Below are 12,616 nucleotides of genomic sequence, written 5' to 3' on the forward strand. Positions count from 1 at the left end.
TAGTGGTGACTGTGATGAATCATGCTGTGGTTGTGTCCGTGCCACTTCTGCAGAAAACCGTTACTCAAGCCCTAAATGTTTGCATAGTTCTCATTTTCAAATCAACAAAACAATGGCAAATACTGTATGTCTTTAGATTTTACTTTTGAATTTGACTTTGCATGAGACTTTTTGTTTGCCAAGTTAAACTTGGTCAAAGGGCTTATTTGTGATCGTTTCAGAGTAATTACAGTACATTATTCTTGAGTCTTGAAATCGCTTTATGCCCATTCCAAGTTAATATTTTAAATGCTATGAAACAGCCACCTTGCTTTCATGTGGTTAAGACAGTGGTTATCAAAGGAAAAAGACTCAGCGGATGTCAAGCAGCATCCTTTAACATATTTTGAAGTTAGGTGTCTTTATTGCAATTGTATAAGCTCTTTCAGAAAAGAGGAAGATGCACACTAAAAATATGCTGACCAAACTACACAGCTCGAAATTATGATTTCGAAATATCAAAAATGGCCTTAAAAACCATTGAAACGTTTGTGGTCAGTAAAAAGTCTCTTATGCTCACGGAGGCTACATTAATTTGATCGGAAAAACAGTAATATTGTGAAATACTATCGCAATTTTTTTTTTTAAGCTATTTTCTATTATAATATTGTTACAAGTGAGGTAGTGCTAAACGAAAGACAAAGTGCTAGAGGAGGATAGTGATCAAAATGAGGAGTTTACTGGATGACGAAGGAGACTAACAGACAATATACTATATTACATTCAGCATTAACATAGACATTCACAGATACATTGACATTCAGATGCACATTCAATCACGGACGAAGAAGAACTAAACAGACAGTGTATTTAAGCACACAGAAGGTAATGAGGGGACTAGAGACAGGTGGGGAATAATCAATTAACCAAAACAAGGAGGAAGGTGACCAAATAAGGGAACAGAAAGTTCATGAACGTAACAAATATATTTTAAAATGTTATTTATTCCAGTGATGGAAAAGCTGAATTTTTAGCGGCTCAGGTAACATTTCTTATTATTATCAATGTTGAAATCGTCCTGCTTAATATTTTTGTGGAGACATTTTTTTTAAAGGTTCTTCACTGAATAGAAAGTTCAGAAGAACAGTAGATATGTGAATTTACAGTATAAATGTCTTCACTGTAACTTGTGATCAATTAAATTCACTCATTCAATTAAAAATACTGACCCCAAATATTTGAATGGTTGTGTATGCTTATACTTTTACATATTATCAAAATTGCAGGATGCATTCAATAAGAGCAAATTACTGAATATGAGCACTGAATATGAGCGATAATGATAATAATAGTGATGCTTGACCACTAATTATACACAAGTTCTGAAACGGGTTCCCTGTTTATTCAGTGCTGAGGGATCCACTGTCAGTGTATTTAGTAAAGTCTTTTATGTAAATATCAGAGCACTGATGTGTCCTTGAGTAATACATTTCTCAGGTTTCTCCAGGAGGGCTGTCCTTTTGTTACGAATGCACCTTGGGTAAAAACAACCTGACAAAATACTGTTAGCATCCATTTATCAGGTTACAGGATAATGAATTCACATGAGGCTGGAAGAAGCATCAGAAGTAAGAAAATCATCTGGATTTGAATGACTTGAGGGTGAGTAAGTGGTGACAGAATGATTGTTTTTGAACTTCCAGTTAAAATGACTGAATTACTCACAGAGATGTGAGTTTTACGCTGATCCTGAGAGAAACCACTGCAGAACCGCCTCCTTGTTCATGTAATCTTGGCCTGCTGCAACGCTTGAGTTCCTGATTCGAATCTGGTCTCAGCGTTGTCCTTTTGAAAATGTTTAGACTGAACAAAGACAGCAAGGATATGACACTTAAGTCAAGTTATGTCTCATAAGCCTCTCACAGTGCATGCAATAGTTTGCAGAGTGGTTCTGAGGTCAAAGGTCATGTACCTGACTGAGTTCAAATGGTGTGCAGAGCACGTCTTGAATCAATCCGGAGAAAGTGAATGGTCCAGTACCGTACCTGCTGAATAATACCAAAAGTATTATCTCTAGTATTATCTCTAAAAGTATTTCTCTTTATGGTGTCTGGCATACTTACAGTTTGAAGAAATAGTCCCAGTTTGTCCTGACAAAGTCCCACGTCAAAGGTTGGCCTATAATATTACTGCCAATGTACCCAATGGTAGAAGAGGTGTCCTGTTTGCGTATCTTTTCTAGGTTCATAGTATATTCCAGGTACCTTTTTAAAGCATGAAACAGTTTAAGTTATAATTCACAGTTCCTAAAGTACTAAAATGCATGTGCACAGACTTATTAGAAATGCATTTCCGACAGATGACTTGTACACCGAGTTTTATATAATAAACATGTTTCTAATTTCTGAATTAAAATGAATTTTGATATTTGTTTAGTGGGGCTTAAAGTAAAAAATGTATTCTCTTAAAAAGTATAATTTTAAAAAGTCCATAACATTTTTTTTCCATAATCTTTTATTGTAATACATATAAAAGCATATTGCATAATAAACATATGAATATTAAGCAGTATTACTATTTGAAAAAAAAAGTGTTAAAATATTTGTGTTATTATATTATAAAACTGGAAATTACATTCAGTGACAATCAGATGCTGTAGGATGCTTAAAAATATCAGAACATGACGTGACAAGTTCTGTTCAGGTTTATTAGGTATAACTCCCAAAAATGTGTTTGTCATTCAAAAGCTGACATTTTTACATTCCTTCATTCCAGACAATACGTGTTTGCACCTCATGCTTTCCCAGAGCTACCTGTTCAGTAACCAGGGCACAGCCGATCTCAGATTGAGAGCTTCAGCTGTGACTGTGTCCTTCTGGAACATCTGTCAGCTGAAGTTCCTCTCTTCTGCTCCGCCTGCAGCGATGGCGTCACAGTACACCGTCAGCCTCAGGTTAGGATGAATCCTGAACACAGTTGACTTTCATTATTCATTTATTTGATCAAAAATACAGTAAAAATGTTTCCTGAGCTCCAAAAGTGTGAAATATTGTACTATTTACTATTAAATTGTATTTATTTTTTCTTTTTTTAATATAATTTATTTCTGTGATGTCAAACCCTGCAGTCTTCAGTGTCACATGATCCTTCAGAAATCATTCTAATATGTTTTGCTGCAAAAGAAACATTTCTTGTTATTATCAATGTTGAAAACATTGAATTTTTGGATTCATAGAAAGTTTAAAAATAAACATTTATTTGAAATGATTCTTATTTATTTATTTTTATGGAATATTTTGATGTATAGGAAGTTTAAAAAGGAACACACTTATTTGAAGTGATTCTTATTTATTTTTATGATTTATTTATTTTACTTATACATTTTTTGATGAATAGAAAGTTTGAAAGAACAGTGTTTATTTGAAATATAAATCTTTTTATGTGTGTTTTTAGTGTCACTTTTGGTCTTTTTAATGGATCGCTTCTGAATAAATGATTATTCTTTTTTAAATATTACTAAACCAAAACTTTTCTACTGTAAAGTACATGCAATGTGCAAAATGCATATTTTCAATTTGTAATATTTTCATTTTGCATCAGAGAGGTGTATCAGAATATTAAAGGTGTTTATTCTAATTGTTCACAATAATGGTGCACTATATTAAAATGTTTACTTTTGTAAACTTTTATCAAAATGTAATAATTTGCTATAAGTATGAAAGTACTTTGCTTTAAGATGATGTTATGAATTGCACTTTTCAACCCCTCTCTTCCAATCGCCTTCCTCCGTTCTGGTATGTAACACTCACTTTTTACACTCACCAATCACATGTTTTCTCATTGAATATCTTGTTTCATTATGCAGCATCACACTATGGAAGTAAAAGAGTTGTGAGATGAGATGAACCTTAGCACACTCTGAAATTATAAACTTTTCTTTAAAATCAGGTAATAATGAAATTTTTAGTTTACTGTGTAAAACTAAGTTTAATTTCCTCCACTGATTTTGAATGTCAAGCGCTTGAAACTTCACAAAAACACAACACATATTGTACAATACACCACTTTGAAGAACTGGTGGTCTAAGATGTCTAAATTGCTTCTAGGACATGACATGCAATCATGCTCAAAGGAAACGAGGTAATGTCCTCTGAGGTTTGCACTCACACTTTGTTAGGAGGATATTGCATCCATTTTTTTTAACCAACCCTTACCAAAAAGTAATATACAGTACAGTACTTCAAGTTTATTTTATTAAGTATACTTAAGTAAAGTTCAAGTATATTTTTAAATATACTTTATTTACCAGATATACAAATATCAGTGTTCCAGTAGTATACTTGTAAGTGTACTATTTCAATACTCCTTGGGACAAAATTGGCCCGCTTTCTAATATATAAAAGTATACTTTTAAGTGTAACAGTAGTAAAACTTTCAGTACACAGCTAGTATACCTTTGTGTTTATAGTTTGTACTGCAATTATAATAAACGTGAACTTACAGGTTTATGGATAGTTTACTTATTAAAAGCTGAAAAAAGGCAATGAATTGGATTCAGAATGATAATCAAAACGTATATGGAGTCGATCAACACCCCAAAGCTTGACTTAATTATTACCTCTTCATCAGGCATTTTATTCAATAACGTTGTCATAACATGTCAGATGTCGTGTTACATGTGTTAGTATCTGTTGTTTCTTTTTTTTCCTCACTTGTGTTTTTTTGGAAATTCTGTGCAGAAGATGTGTACTAGCGCCCTCTACTGTATAATACTGAAAACACAGATTCTAGGAGTATAGCTCAAATATATTTCGACTTTTTGTAAATATAAGTCAAGTATACTTAAATGTAATTTTAAGTATATTTATGAGGTGTACATAAAGCCCACTTCTGAGAAGTACATACAAAGTAAACTAAAAGCATACTTTCCTATTTTTAGTTTAAAAGAAGTATACTAATAGCACACTTGAATCTTGAAACTTTTAGTTTTACAAGTATACTAATAGCACACTTGGATAAACTTATTTTTCATAAGGTAACCCCTGGTTAGTTCTCTGCATCCCTCCATGCCTGTACTGCAGGCTAGTAACCTGTGTGAACCTAAGGATAAAAAGAAAACGGCTTATTTTAAAATATAATTTTATCTAATAAATCAAATTGAGTCTGGGAAACGTGACATATAAAAAATGTGTCCTTATTGAACAGTGTGGTCAGAAGGAACTGCTGTCCAGTTTGAGCTGATAGTCCCTAAATATTCAAAAAGTGGTTTGACTTGTTTCTTAAGATTAGCCTGCATGTAATGCATCTTTTTTTACTTCAGGTTTGATCATAAAAATGAGATTTACCTGCAACCTGCATTCCACCATAAACTTCACTGCGATCGAACAACTGGAAAAAATAAAAAAGCGCTGCCTCCCATGGAATGTATTCCTGCGCATGCATGAGATATTTAGTTGTTCTCAAAGCGAGTGTAATGTTTATAATGGATGCTCTGGAAAAAATGCAGTTATATATGAATACAGTTATTCACATTTTTTTTTTACCAGTGAATTTCTATGACTTTTTATGTCCTGTTCAATTGTTTTTAATTACTGGATACATCCACACTTCTAAAAATCCCCTTGATTCTGATTCACTAATTTAGACTCATAGCAAAGCACTAACTCAATTCACTCACTAACAGGAAGGGACGGACTGGGAGGGAAAAACGTTCCCTGTGGAATAACAAGTAAGATTTGTGATAACTATTGATAACTATTGTGCCAGAGTCCAGAGATCCATAACTAAAAGAAACAAGTGACCTGCGAGTGAGTAAGACCTGTTGCAAGACCATGAGGTAAATCTAAAGTATAAAGTGACTTTAGATGTTGTAACGTACCTGATTTCTGTAGAAGCTCCTGAACTTTCTTCATCCATTTGATGGGCACAAACCATTCATAACTTATAAGAAGGGCTTTCAAATGTTAAATCACAATGATGATGTTTGACAACATACTTGAATTCAGATTTCCTATCCACCACTGCTTCTGGTTCCAGTAGAAAGTGCTTTGGGCTGACGTTCCCTGTTTGAGTGTCAGTAGTGACTACTGGGAAAACCATCTGTAGGATCAAGTGGTTCATGATCTCGTGAACACTTCACGGCAATTTCACGCCTGGAGTTTGATCACGGCAATTTCACGCCTGGAGTTTGATCTACTGCCTGGCTGAGACGTGAAAACCAGCAAAACACAGAGCTCCAGCATGTCTTACAGCGTGTACTACACCACATATAGGGCTGGGCGACATGGCAAAGAAATTACATCTTGATTTTTTCCAGAATGTTTTACTGATTTATGGAATAATTTTTTTTTTTTTTTTTTTTACAATCTCACAATAGTGAGTTTACATCTTGCAATTCTGACCTTTATTTTTATCGTGCGATATAAACTTGCAATTGCGGAAAAAAAAATTCAGAATTGAAAGATATAAACTCGCAGTTCTGACTTTTTTTCTCACAATTCTGAATTGCAAGACACTGCAAGAAAAAAAGTTAAGTATGTTTCTCCGCGACATTTTTTCTTGCAATTGCAAGTTTATATCTTGAAATTCTGGAGTTTTTTTCTTGCAGTTGCGAGTTTTAATCATGCAAATCTGATAGAAAAGTCAGAATTGCGAGATGTAACTCACATTTGTGAGTTATAAAGTCCAATTCTGAGGGATAACACAATTTTCTTACAATTGCGAATTTATATCTTGCAATTCTGATTTTATAACATGCAATTACGATTTTTTTTGTCATGCAATTCAAACTTAATAACTTGCAACTGCCCAGCTTTACCACAGATAAATCTCAAGCAGTTAAACCTTTTGAAGATATTCCCCGAGATCGGAATGCACTGAGCTTCCTGCTTCAGATGATTCAGTGGTAGAGAACAACACAATTGGTCGTGAAATACAACTTGAAAGTAGCATGAATTCTTATACTTGTTCAAAAACATGAGAGTACAGTAAAACTTACACCGAGTCCTTTGGCAAACACAGGCTCTGTCAGGAATCCAGAGAGCATTTTAAGAACCGCAGCTCCCTGTATTTTTTGTACCTTTTTGTACCTTGCTGTAGGAAATTGTGTTGTAACATTTCGCTAATTTCTGAGGGTGTGTTGACCTCTTCTTCCTTTCGGGAGAGGGGGAGGGGGGGTCACTAAAATGTTCTTGAGTGATGTTCTTACCATGTTCCAGGTGGGCTCAGCATAATCGGCGCCCAGATACTCCAAGAATGAAGCGAACCCTTCGTTCAGCCACAGATCATTCCACCATTTCACTGTCACAAGGTTTCCAAACCACTGGAAGACATAAATCGCATGGCAAACTGTGCGAAGCAAAAAGTACTCTGAGTCCTCTTGACTGGGCCTAGACACACCATGTGAGCCAACTCGTGAGAAACCACAGTCACAATCATCTGCTTGTTGCCATTGGCAGATGTCCGTGGATCTTATAGAAGAGCGGTCTCTCTGTAAGCAACAAGACCCCAGTTTTTTTTATTTGGCTCCTGAATTGAAGAAAGCGGATAGCTATTGTTAATATTTCTCAGAGAACTCCAGTTTTGGCTGGGTGATGTTGAGTGCATATAGTCGCCTTGCCCGTCTTCAATGGCTTTTTTTCTTGCCCATATTCTTACCTTTGACAAGCCAAACAAACAAGTTTTGAAATAACTTCATGTCTATGAAATATTTCTCTTCCTTAAGTTAAGATTTATAAATGGGTGTGGAGGTGCTACCAAAACTACCTTCTTGTCTTTAGCATTGATGTACGTAAAATCACTGACAACAAACGTGATGAGATACGTTGACATCCTCTTTGTTGGTCCAAATATCATGTCATGGCCGTTCCATCAATGATGACATTTTCTGTTAAAAAACAGAAAAGCTAAAAAAAAAAAAATATATATATATATAATTAGAACTATTTGTTTATGAAATGTAGGCTAGCTGCCAAGTAATTATATGATTTTGAGTAGAATTATTTACATTTACATTTATGAATTTAGCATTTACATTAAAATTCAACATTAGCATCATAGCAATACATTTCATTTTAAAATAATTTTAATTTACATTTTCGAATTAATTCAAAGCAACTTATATTGCATTTAAAGGGATGTCATTATTTACTCACCCTCACGTCGTTCCAAACATGACTTTTTGTTTTGTGGAACACAAAAGAAGATATTTCGAAGAATGTTGGTAAACAATTAGTTTTGATACTCATTAACATTCATTATATGGACATATATATAATGGCACTCAAAGGGAATAAAACCTGTTTGGGTACCAAAAATTCTTTAAAAAAAAATGTTATGTGTTCTGCAGAAAAAAATAAGAAATGCATAGAGAATGCGTGCAACAACATGAGGTTGAGTAAATAATGACAGGATTTTCGATCTATTTTGTCAGTTTGTGAATTGAACCCATTGGTGTTGCTTTACTGTTTGAGCTACAAAAATGTTTACTAGTTAATAATTTAAATTGTGGCTATTTAACAAAACTGAGTCCCTAAATTAAGATAATAAAATACATTATTACATGTATTGTGGCATGACAAATCATAGAATAGATAGTCATTAAAACTGTTTAGAAGTCAATATATTGACTAAATCAATATGTCGTTAAACTCATGTCTATCACTGGCCTCCAGTCCACAGCATTCCATTCTGCAATTGAAAAGCATGTTTAAGAGGCATATCTTATAACATCTTGACAGGGTTTGAGTTATGGGTTACAGAAATGCTGTTTTGACTTGAAATTGGCCCTGCAGGCTACAACATGACTTGAGTTTGTCAAAAGTTTGTTCATGTTTAGGTTTGAAGATGATGACAGTTGAGGGAATAATTGCACAGAAAACAAACTCAGCTGAAGTAAATGCCAACATCAGGAGGACAGATGCTGCAGAGTGATGCATAACCCGCAGACACAAAAACCACACAAGACATGGGAATGAATATGCAAACTTTGCACTTTAAGGGAATAATCCATTAGTCATCACCGTCATGTTGTGGTAGCTTTCTTTCTTCCATGGTTTACTGATTGAGAAATTTCTGCTTTTTTTGTAATTGAAATTAAAGTCCTTATTCACTGAAAAATGTCCACTCTGCAGTAGCTTTCAGATCAAATGTGGTGTCTTTGCACCGTTTTTGTGACACAAAGCTAATGTGTGGCTTTAGACGGCTATGCATACGGAGTCATACGGATGTTAGATTTTTGATCTTTACAGATCCAGTCCCCAATAACTTTCATGATATATAAAAGAAAACTGAAATTCTAGATGAATTTCTAGATATACATGGAATAAGCAGACTCTTTTCATTTTTTAATATACTAAAAACTGGCTCAGGAAGTAGTTACAGCTCAGTTGGACAGTTATGGGGCCCTCTTGTGGTCTGAGAAGGAGTATAAATTATTTTTTTTATTTTTTTTATTGAACATTTAATGTTTATACAATGATTGTAAGTGAATATATATATATAAACTAAACTATAAACTATAAACTTCTAAACTATAAATTGATTTCAACAAATGTCAAATTTGTCATATAATTTATAGTGATATATTTTGTTCTCATCACTATATTGAAATACTTTTTGTTTGTCAGTGAGATGTCATATTTCTACATTTAAATGATCTACAGTTTTTTCTAAGACTGAAAGGAACATCAAAGAATTATTTTTTGTTTATTTGCATTACACATTAAAATATCCAACCAAGTGGCATTTGTTTTTAAAGAAATATAGCACACGTACACTTTTAAGGCAAAACATTTTAGAAAAACATTTTTGTTAGATTTTTATACACTATTTGTAAGTTTGGGGTTGAGTTAAAACAGTAATATTGTGAAAATATTATTATAACTTAAAATTTTTTAAATTAAAATTTTATGAAAACTTTGAATTTTCAGTGTTACGTGATCTTTCAAAAATATTTTTTTGTTGAAAAAAATTTGGAAACCTTTTAGCTATTTGATGAATAGAAAGATTATTACTTTTTACCATTACTTTTGTAACATTATGATTGTCTTTACAGTAGGGCCGGGACTTTAACGCGTTAATTGAGATTAATTAATTACACAAAAAATAACGCGTTAACTAAGATTAATTAATTACAGAAAAAAAATTCCCGCATTTTTAATAACTCATTTTTGCACCGCGGAACGTTTCTCACTGAATGAGTTTCGGCGGACCGATTATACTGAAGCACCAACTAGCGTTCGCACCTATGGTTCGCACATCACCGCAGCACATCTACGAGCCTCAATTATCACCTCAACGCAAAACATATAGCAGCTAGCGTGGACTTTACACTTTATGTTGAACTATGTATTATTTTGTTGGTGCAACAGTTTATGTTGAACTCTTTATTGTTTTGGCCAAGGTTATTGAGAGTTGAACTTAGTATGTTATGGCCTCTGAAGCAACAGAGAGATGTTTTCTAATAGTCAGTGTTTCCAATGTTTTATATAGCATATTTATTGTTTCTAAATATGCTATTGCTACACTTCATGGCAAAAATTGCACTGGTCTGCTAGACTTGGTTGAACAAAGATAAACAATATTTTGTTGCTTAAGCTTATGTATTCAGTCATTATTCAATGGTATACTATAAATCCATGTGAAAAAAAAAAATTACTTGTCACTGTCCTCAGATCAAATATTTATATGCGATTAATTTCGATTAATTAATTACAAAGCCTCTAATTAATTAGATTATTTTTTTTAATCGAGTCCCGGCCCTACTTTACAGTCAACTTTGGTCGATGTAATGCATCCTTGCGAGAATTAATAATAAAACAAAAAACAAAAATGGCACTGATCCCAAACTTGACATTTTGAATGGCATTTCTGTTTGCTGAAAAAGAAGGGAAGTGCACCTGTGGTTTGTCTGCAATAGAACTGTTTGAGAAAATGACTTCCACACATCCACCCAAACATCCTCAAAAGCAGTTGCTTAAAAGTAATTGCAGAAATGACTCAGAAAAAGCGAAGTTAGTTCTGAGAAATCTATAGCAGAATCCACTTGGTTTGTTGCTGTGAGTCGAATAGAATGAAAATCTGACAGTTGTCTGACAGTTGATCTACTTTTTGAAGAAACTACTGCTTCCGCAAACAACTTCTCACTTTTTCCACCATTTTCCATGTATTCGAACTCTGTGTAGAGCCAGTAGTGCTTCCCAGGGTTCAGTTTTCCCTCTAGTTGAATCACCAGATCTGCGTTTCTGTGAGTTTAGCATGGTGCCCCTTAATATAATTAAACTATTTATAATTATAAACAATTGTGGCCATTAAATGCATTGAATTCATAACGATAAGGAACAAAAGATCAAATTAAAAGACTGGTGACCAGTTGTTACGATGGGTTTTTGTACTTATCGAGGAGACTTTTTTCCTTGTATTGGATTCAACAGAATGGTTGTGAGTCATTACTGTTGATTGTATAGTTACTGGAATAGGACAACATAAATATGTGCCAATTGTCTTCTTGATTATAGTAAATGTATCTACTGCTTAAATGCATAAAAGGGGGTAGGCGTCAATAAGCTTGAGCTTCTGCCTTCTCCTTTTGAGCATCTTAATCAAGGTTTTTTTTTTTTTTTTTTTTACATTTACTTACTTATTCATTTGCGCATGTATCCTTCTTTACTGTTGCCTACTGTGCTGAACCTTGATATTATGTAGAACTTTGTGGAACACAGGTGCTCAAATGAATAAAGAAAGAAAAAGAAAGATAGTGTAATAATGGTCACCAAGGCAATTGCGGCCAGTAGCATGTCTGCAGTGGCCAGGAGTCTGCTGATGTAATATCCTCTCTCCATTGTTCACTGCGGTTTGAGTTGTGAAAACGCTTGTCTCCTTTATGTGCGTGTTACTTTTTCGCTGTGTTGTTGAGGTGATGGTAGCATGACATTGCCTTTAACGAAAACAAATAGAAGGTTTCCATCTTCGTAGAAAGATCTACCTAGAAAAGGCATTCAAGTAAGATGATTATTAGTAAAGGAATAGCTCTTCCGAACATGAAAAGGTCAGTATTTGTGTATAGTTTATAATACACCTTCCAGCTATAAAACCACTTTGCTTCAACACGTGTCTTACATCTGTCTGACAACTTTAAGCCTTTTGTTCTACTGCATATCTTCACCTGAAAGTTATTTGAGGTAAACAAATATGCATACACAAATTCAATGCTACCCTCTTAAATATGAAACGCCCAAACCAATATCATCCATTGACCACTTGCTAAATCATTCGGTCTGGAAAGCCATGCATGCAGCAGCGCAGGAGCACAGAGATCTTGCAACAGTTCTCTATCTTTTGTAAAAAGACTTCTCAGTTCATGTGTGAGATAAATGTCAAATGGTAAAACACACAAACACACACATGCCTGACTGACAAACAGAAGAGAGTAAAAGTGGACAATACCATGTGTCCATATAGGGAAAGTCACAGAAGTATAAGAGTTGGTGTAGACTTATTTGGCATTAAAAGAAACTACTGCATACGGCAGGTCATGTCTCTAACAAATTCCTTTATTTAGCACATATCAAAACTAGAGCTGGATTCGTGGACGATGGCATTGACGTAAAGTTCAAGGAACAACTGTGGCAGGGATATC

At 34.1% G+C, this 12,616-nt stretch overlaps 1 pseudogene; it reads right to left on the minus strand.

Annotated features, from left to right (window-relative positions):
• Nucleotides 1-1,221: 1,221 nt before the first annotated feature.
• On the minus strand, nucleotides 1,222-11,143 carry LOC113052431 (aminopeptidase N-like; annotated as a pseudogene).
• Between the last annotated feature and the right edge of the window lie 1,473 nt (nucleotides 11,144-12,616).

Source organism: Carassius auratus, chromosome 32, assembly GCF_003368295.1.
Source record: "Carassius auratus strain Wakin chromosome 32, ASM336829v1, whole genome shotgun sequence".
NCBI classification, from domain to species: Eukaryota; Metazoa; Chordata; class Actinopteri; order Cypriniformes; family Cyprinidae; genus Carassius; species Carassius auratus.